Genomic DNA, 8,509 nt, shown 5'->3' with positions numbered 1-8,509 from the left:
TTATCAGAATACAATGAAACCCTTTAGCAGTCATGTCCCATGCCCGAGTCCCGGTCCTTAGCAATGACCGATTTACTTCCTGGCTCTATGGATTTGCCCATTCTTAATGTTGCTTAAACATAACATTGTGCGATAAGTGGTATTCTCTGTCTTTTTTTATTTAGTGAGGCATTTTCAAGATTTATCCACATTCCAGCCCGAGTCAGAACTTCGCTCATTATTACTGACAAGTTACATCCTGGTTTCTGGATCTGTCCGTTTGTGTTTATCCATCCATCAACACCCAGACATTTGGGCTGCTTCAGTTTTTGACTGCCTCAAATAACATTTCTATGAACATTTGCGTGTGAGCCTTTGGGTGTTTATGTGCTGTCAATTGTCTTGGCTACATCATGTGATAGTAAATTTCTGACAGTCACCTTGACGGGATTGAGAACCACCCAGGAGATATGCCTCCTGTTTGTGAAGATATTTGCAGAGACAACTGGGAGGGGAAGACTAACCTGGAACACTGCACCATCCCTAGGCCGGGGTCCCAGACCAAACAAGAAAGAGTGAAGGAACACCTGTCCTCATTTCATCTTCCTGTCTCTGACTCTGAGCATGAGGGCGAGCTGCTTTGCCTCCCTGCCCCTTGCCTTCCTCACCAGGATGGGCTATCCTTTCAAAAACACGAGTTAAAACAACCCTTTCCTTTCTTAGCTTGCATTTGTTGGACATTTTGACACAGCAACAGTGAAAGCAGCTGATATGGAAGTCTATCACTAAGACTGGGCCATTGCTCATATTAACCTTTCCTTGTGGTTCCTGGGTCTTTGGAGCAAGTTTCTAGTAGAAATGTGGGGGGTGAGAGGAGAGCTAGTGTTTGATGGATTACTTGTAGAAGACCATAAAGCTGAGAGAATACAGGGAATGTCGGTCCAGCTTGAGAGGAATCAGAGAGTAACATCGGCTGTACCAGGAACTGGGTGACGACGGGCTCCGTATGTTATATTTAGGCAAGTACTCTTGCTTTACTCTTTCCGTGTTCTGAGTTTGAGTGAGGGAGAATTCAAGAGTCGTGTTTGGAGAAGGAAATCTAAACCAGAGAACATCAAGCCTATGGCTGGCCACTGCTCTTACCCAGCCAGAGCCACGGGGAAAGGCGGCAGCAAGTGGTTCAGAAAGATATGAGAGGACGGCAGGATTAGCAAAGAACAGAGCCTGAGACTCTAGAGCTGTATGCAAAGCTGGCATAGCCACCGCCCTAATTGTGTAAGGGATTAGCCCTGTTAAACAGAAACCTCAGATTCTTTACGGACGCAGTCAGAAAGTTCGTCTGAAGATGAGACCTTGCTTACTAATTACTAAAGCCTTTAATTTATAATTTATAAAAATGCAAATTTATTTGGAAGAACGTATCCTGCAGGAGTGGTTGAGAAAGTGTTTTTCAGGTCAGTTGCTAAGGCATGCAGAAGCCTCTGCAGCTGCAGTAGAGAAAGGCCACCCTCTTACCTTGAGACGGTGGTAGGATTTGGCAGTGTTATTATATCCTATATATAACATATAGTATATAAAACCTACATGGTGACTGCAAAATATATGTGAGAGGTTGTGAACACTCCAGCTATTCTTTCTAGAAAGCCCCTGAGGTGAGACAGTGCATGCAGGGCTGTATTCCCTTCAATGAGACTATGGTGGTTTGACTGATAATGGCACCCTATGGGTTTATATGTCTGAATACTTGATCCTCAGTTGGTGGAAGGATTAGAAGCTGTGGCCCTGTTGAGGAGGCGTGTATCTGGAGGCGGAGCTTGAGGTTTCCAATGAGGAGGCGTGTATCTGGAGGCGGAGCTTGAGGTTTCCAATGAGGAGGCGTGTATCTGGAGGCGGAGCTTGAGGTTTCCAATGAGAAGGCGTGTATCTGGAGGCAGAGCTTGAGGTTTCCAATGAGGAGGCGTGTATCTGGAGGCGGAGCTTGAGGTTTCCAAAGACTCTTACCAGGCCCGTTGTTCTTCCTCTTCCTCCTACCTGTGGGTCAGGATGTAAACTTCCAGCGCTTTGTTCTTGCTGTCATCCCCTTGTTCCGTCATCATGGATCCCAACCCCCTGAACCTGTAAACCAATTGAATACTTTCTGTTATAAGTTGCCTTAGTCATGGTGTTTTGTCATAGCAATAGAAAAGTGGCTAAGACAGAGGTTTCCTAGGGACCACTGCTGGAAACTGCGTGGGAAAGCTAAGTTACAGTGGATATCCGAGGGTGATCAGCTTTGAGATTAAATCCACATCACAACAAGCATTTATTCCCTTCCGTCCTCTCCTGGGTGCTTTGTTTTGATTCCTCTATCTCCTCAGTAGTAAATCTTTCTCTTAAAAAGTAAAGACCATTTATTTGTACAAGGTAAGATATATGGACCCATGGGAACGAATACTTGAAGGGAGCCATCGAATCCTGAGTGAACGTGTGCCGTTGACATAGGCACGTCCTTGCATGCCAAGGACCCTGATGCCTTAGACCCATGGGAAACCTCAAAGCTTTCCCTGGGCTAGGATCAGGGAAATGGCAAAGCCTTTCCTCCTGGGCGACGTGCCAATGTTGATACTGTGTCCAGAAAATATCTAGCGTGGCTCTGCCTCCCCCGGATGTTTATGACCTGAAGACCGTTCCATGCAGAAATTGTTCCTAGCGAGCTAACCATGTCCCTGATTCAGCCGTATACCATAAACCCATCTTCTTGATTAAGCCATATCAAAAACACCTCGATATACAACTGTATATAATAAACACACCCACGTTCAGGGCGCTGAAGTTGGTCTGAGAGCCCAGTCTGCCCAGCGCAGCCCAGATTTCCTGTGTGCCCATGAACTAGGCATTTCTTCATTCTCTCATCACTCCCGGCAGGTCCAGTACCCAAGTAAACCATGCTGGACATGGCAAATAATTATCATTTCAGGGCTGGTCTGTTGACTCTAAACACAGCTTCTATATTGTCCTAGTTTCTTTTTCAGTTGCTGGGACAAAACAACTTATCAAAGCAAAACAAAAACAAAAACAAAGGTGGAAGGACTTTTTTGATCTCACAGTCTCAGCTAGCATCCATTGTTGGAAAGAAAGGTCGAGGGAGCAGGAATTTGCAGAAGCCACATCCACAGTCAGGGGCAGAGGAAGTGTGTGTATGTGTGTGTGTGTGTTTGCATTCTTATGTTGAGTGTACTTCTATGACTGTAGCCCATAATCCAAACCCAGGAAATGGTGCCACACACAATGGGTTGAGATTTCCTACACAGTTAACCTGAGTAAGATAGTATTTATTGATGTACCCACAGGGCAATGAGAGAAAGACAGACAGACAGACACACACACACACATACACACACACACACACACACACACACACAGTACATGCCTTTAATCCCAGCACTCTGGAGGCAGGAGAAAACAGATCTGAGTGTAAGGCCAGCCTGGCCAATAGAGCAAGTTCCAGAATAGCCAGATATACACAGAGAAACCCTGTCTCAAAAATTCAAAGGCTGAGTCCAGATTGTGAGTCCAGATTGTGTCAGGTTGATACAACTATGAAATGTTTACTCCTCAATTCATTCATTTGTTTGGGCATTCAAAAAATCCCATATTTCCTGTATGAACCTTTTTTTTTTACCTGAAGGCTAGTATATAGAGATATGTTTAATATGCAGGCCTTGCTTTATAAAATCTCTATCTCCAGATATGTATACAAAAGAACTTGCAATAGTGTATAAGAACAGCTACAACTAGTAGGAACCATATGAATACAGGCAATGAAGACAGGCAAGTTGCGAGATGAAGGCTTCTCAAATATTAGTGTGGCAGAATTCTACCTTATGACACAATGTGCAAAGGAGACAAGATAAAATATACACGCACACATTCTATTTCTCTTCAGGTGGCCGGTTCTCAACAGTCATGCTCACCGTTTGGGTCTAAGCAGTGTACTATTGTCTCCTTTCCTCTCCTTCTCTGGAGACCAGCTTTTAAAGCATAGCCCACAACATATCAACATGTTAGACTACATACAACCTCACACTGCTAAGTCAACCTAATGGGTATCCATTGCTGTGGGTTCAAGTCCTTGATGCCCATGAACAATTTATTTGGAGAGAGGGGTTGTTGCAGATATCATCAAGTTGTAGTCAGGTCATTCTGGACGGAGCAGGGGCTGGCTGGCATTCGTAGAAGACCAAGAAGAGGATCTGAGCAAGGACACAAGCCCGGAAAGAAGACAGTAGAGTTAGAGGTGGAGACAGGGATGGTCGCAGCTGGAAGCCAGGGTATGCCAGCAGTTGCTGCTGGAACTCTGATGTCAGATTTCAGGGCACCAGGATTGAGAGAATAAAGTCCTATTGCTGTGAGCCACCAGATTCATGGCAATTTGTTATGGCCATGTTTGAAAACTCAGAAGCCTACAAATGTTCCCCCCTGGCCCCCAATATCTAGGGTTGGTTCTTAGCCCTCTCTGGGAAAAGCTTCCTAGTCAGAACATGCATTTTCAAGCCATGCTTCAAAAGAATGGGATTTAGTCTTTATGGGGTGAAAGAGGATCAGAAGGAGTTAAGGATAAAGAAAAGAGTGCCAAGGGGTAAGCAGGTCAGTGTGTGTGGGCATCAGCAGGGCGACAGCTGGCAGTCTTGGACAGACCCTGCTTCCAACTGAATGGAGCTAGGTTGGACCAACATTCCCAGCTGCTGCTTAAGACAGGTGTCCTAAAATCAGCCTGCCTCAGACAATTGGAAAGGTCACCCAAGGTTAAGGCACAAGCCAGAGCTGGATGTAGCCAGTCAGGGTCTTGCTGGGCAGGCTTCTGATCACTCCTTCCATCTTGCCTCACAGGGATCTGGGTTTGTTTTTGCTTGCTGAGGGTCAGATGGAATTTCCTGAAAAGTCCTGTTCAATGCGATTTCCCAGGTTCAATCTGCAACTGAACCTTTGCTCAGTCGTTAGAAAGCACGCTGTCCTGTTCCCTCTCCCCCACTACCTATATCCTAATATTGAAGCCAAGTCCCCCTAGGAAGCAAGGCTCCCCATGATGCTGTTGAGGGTAACAGGAATAAGAACATTGCACTGCTCATTCAGAGAAGTTTAGGGGAACAGGGTTCCCGTGGTTTGGAGCAGCCATAGCTTCTCTCTCTCAACCTTAGAAGAGGAGAAGAAAAGCAGGGACCATGTGCAGTTTTAACTATAAAGTTTCAACCTGTACGAGGCCAGTAGATAATTCTCAAGTGTTCTTCTAGGATCATGATTGAGACCTCTCTCTTCACAGGGCTCCAAACAAAGCCTCTGAAATTTAAGTCAGTGACCTACCAGCAGTGGGTAGAGGACAGGAAACGGCCATTGGAGTGCATGCAGAGGAAGAATCCACTACATAGACTCTATGCTCTCTATGCTGTCCCCTGGAGGTGGGGTGTGGCAGAGAAGACTATTTAGGCAGAGCGAGGCTTTCTTGCAAAGACAATCACAATAAATGCCATATTCACAGCCAGTTTTCTGCAGCTCATTCTACCCTCATACTTTACCCACTCCTCTACACTTGACCTCTGTTCCCAAGTCAGTTGGAAGCTGGGATCTCCCTATGATCTGAATGTATAATCCCAGCTCAAAGTTAATGAGTAATTTTGAGGCTCTTGGTAGGTATTTCCAGATTACTTTTCAGACGTAGCATAGGTTGTTTAGGAGAGTGACCATATCGCCCCTAGTTCTCAATGTTGAGTATTGCTTTCCCTTATTCTTTCCACACATGCTTTAGATAACTTTGGTTGCTGATAAGAGTCCTTCTCCTTTAAGTTCTAAGGTAGTCAATGGGCTGTTCAACTTACCCCAACTCACTTCCCCTTGAAGGCGTAACAGGTTTGGACTGTTTTCTCCATCTTCAGAGTTTTGACCATGAGACTTGCTTTAGCAGGGAAATAGGAAGCATCAAGAGTCTCCCATGATGTTCCACATTCTATATTCACCGTCTGTATGATCAAGGGGGAGTCAAGATGGATCTTCCATTTTCCAAGGACCCACTGAGGACCAGAGTTCTTCAGCTAAATCATACTTGGAAAAAGCCTGAAATAAGCATTAAACATCACTGAAATTCAAAATCAGTTGTTACTGCAGCACCACTGATACTAGCCTGACTCATGTAATTCTGTGTATTTGTGTGTGTGTGATCAATATCACTGTACTTTTGGAAAACACATAGGTTACTATTAACTGTAAGTAAGTCTAGAGCCAATGAAAGCATATGGCTTTATCACCAATAGCTTTTCAATTTGAAGATGATTTCATTATTCATTTTTATAAGCGATGTGAAGAAGGGGACGTATTTGATTTGTGTGACAATTCACTTTAATTGTGATCTTGACACAACCTAGAATTATAAGGGAAAGAAGACTCAATGAGAGATTGCTTACATTGGGTTAGCTTGTGTGTGTATCTGTAGGGACTAAGTTAATTGATATGGCAAAACCCAGTTTACGATGGGCAGTACCATTCCTTAGCAAGAGAGTCCTGATCTGTATATGGGTTGAGGAATCAGGCAAGCGACTGAGCAGGAGTACATCCGCCATGTCTCTCTGCTCTTGACTGTGGATGTAGCATGACCAGAGCTGTTTGAAGTGCCTGCTCTAATTTCCCTGAGATGACAGATTATATAATCTGGAATTATAAACTAAATAAACCCCTTTCTTCCCTACCTAGCTTTTGACCAGAATATTTTATCACAACAGCAGAAATGAAGCAAAGACAATTTGCACAAATAAAGTAAACCATAGGTTATATGAAAGTAGTACTAGAAATTCAAAAAGAAAGAAGTCAGTCAACCCAGGACATCAAGCTGACTCTCTATTTTTATTTCTGTTCATTGCTACCCATCTCTTATGATCTCTTTTTGTTTTGCTCTTGGTCTCCTGCTACTGTTGCATGTGGAACACTTTGTTCAGTGTGGTTTAACAGACACGCCCTTGTGCTGTTCTTTTTTTTAAAGATTTATTTATTATATGTAATTAAGAACACTGTAGCTGTCTTCAGACACCCTAGAAGAGGGCATCAGATCTCATTATTGATGGTTGTGAGCCACCATGTGGTTGCTGGGATTTGAACTCAGAACCTTTGGAAGAGCAGTCAGTACTCTTAACTGCTGAGCCATCTCTCCAGCCGCCTTGTGCTGTTCTTATGAAGAGAAGTTTTGACATGTGTTATGGAAGACATCTTTTGGCAATCAAGCTTTTGCCAAGGAATGGAGCATTTTGTATTTGGATCCCAAGCAAGAAGCTACTTTTCTTTTAGAAAGAGATTAAGCCATCTTCCCCAAGGCCACAGCAGCAAAAATACACTCAGGAGGTGCAGAGGGTCAGGCGGAGCCATGGTGGTGGGGGAGAAGATGCACATATGGCCAGGATGTGATATACTCCTCAGCGCACGGTTTCTTCACAGATCAGAGACCTCCTAGAGGAACTGAAGACATCAGGGGAGTGAATCTCAGCCCTCGGTCCAGGATTGATGTCAGAATCGAGAGAGAAGTTACAGAGCTCAAACACCAAAAAGAGGAAAAGAACACTTCCTAGACAAGCAGGCATCTTTGTCTTGAAATAATAACATAAATCCCAGCATGGGATAGAGAGGAGTCTCTCAAAGCACCACCCCTAGCCCAGGTTCATGGCTGGAAGTTGGTGACTTTGGGGACAGAGGGAGTCACTTTCCTTGAGAGGTACCATCCCTAGAAAGTTGTGTATGATCCAGTGGATACCCGTTCACCCAGGTACATATTGAGACCACAAATTGGATTCAGTGGGTTAAAACTAAAAAAAGGACAAGAGCTTAGGAGGAGGTCTCAATGGTGTGGGGGATGGGGGATGGGGGAGGGGATGGGGGATGGGGGTAGAGGCCCATGGCGGAGGAGCTGGAAAGGGAAGTGTGAAAGAAAAAACAACACTCATTGTATACATGCAGGAAATCCTCAGAATAAATAAAATTTTAAAAAATTATGATTTTTTTCTGAGTGGCATTCCCCATTGTTAGACAAAAAAAAATGTGGCATATATTAACATACTTCATATGATTTCAGTCATTCACAAAAGTTGTTTTCCAACTCAAAAGTTTCTAAGTGTAAGAACATTTATGGGGGTCATTCTATAAAAATCTAAAGATAGTTAGACTGATGGATTCTTCATGTGAGTGCCTCAGTAAAAATTCTAGTCTCACAATCGATATCATACCTGTATCCCATGTTCACAGGCATGTGTCACTGCTAAACCATGCTTTGGGGAGTGGTATTGCTGTGGACGTGAAGAGCGATGGTTGAAGCATGAGCCATTTGTTTCTTTTTCTGCTGTATTTAATATAGAGAATAATCAGTTATTGAAGAAATTATTACAGAATTATAAATAGAACTGAGTTAGGTTCAAATTTCAAAATAAATGAACATACACCATTTTTCCATGTGAATCTTTGGAAGAATTTGTATGTCCAGATTTTTTTAAGCTTTTATTTTAAAGCCATTTTTAATGAG

The 8,509-nt window shown here is 43.6% G+C and overlaps 1 long non-coding RNA gene across 1 annotated transcript in view; it reads right to left on the bottom strand.

The window, feature by feature from the left end:
• Positions 1–1,798: 1,798 nt before the first annotated feature.
• LOC127683457 (uncharacterized) overlaps positions 1,799–8,509 on the bottom strand; it is a 31,893-nt gene continuing 25,182 nt past the window's right edge. Inside the window, exons 3-5 of the long non-coding RNA XR_007977546.1 lie at positions 8,217–8,329; positions 5,832–6,066; positions 1,799–2,094 (exon numbers count right to left, since the gene is read on the bottom strand). This is a non-coding gene — a long non-coding RNA (uncharacterized LOC127683457). The remainder of the gene's footprint in view (positions 2,095–5,831; positions 6,067–8,216; positions 8,330–8,509) is intronic.

The sequence above is a fragment of the Apodemus sylvaticus genome, chromosome 4, assembly GCF_947179515.1.
Source record: "Apodemus sylvaticus chromosome 4, mApoSyl1.1, whole genome shotgun sequence".
Classification (NCBI taxonomy): domain Eukaryota; kingdom Metazoa; phylum Chordata; class Mammalia; order Rodentia; family Muridae; genus Apodemus; species Apodemus sylvaticus.
This window is presented reverse-complemented; position numbering and strand designations above follow the sequence as displayed.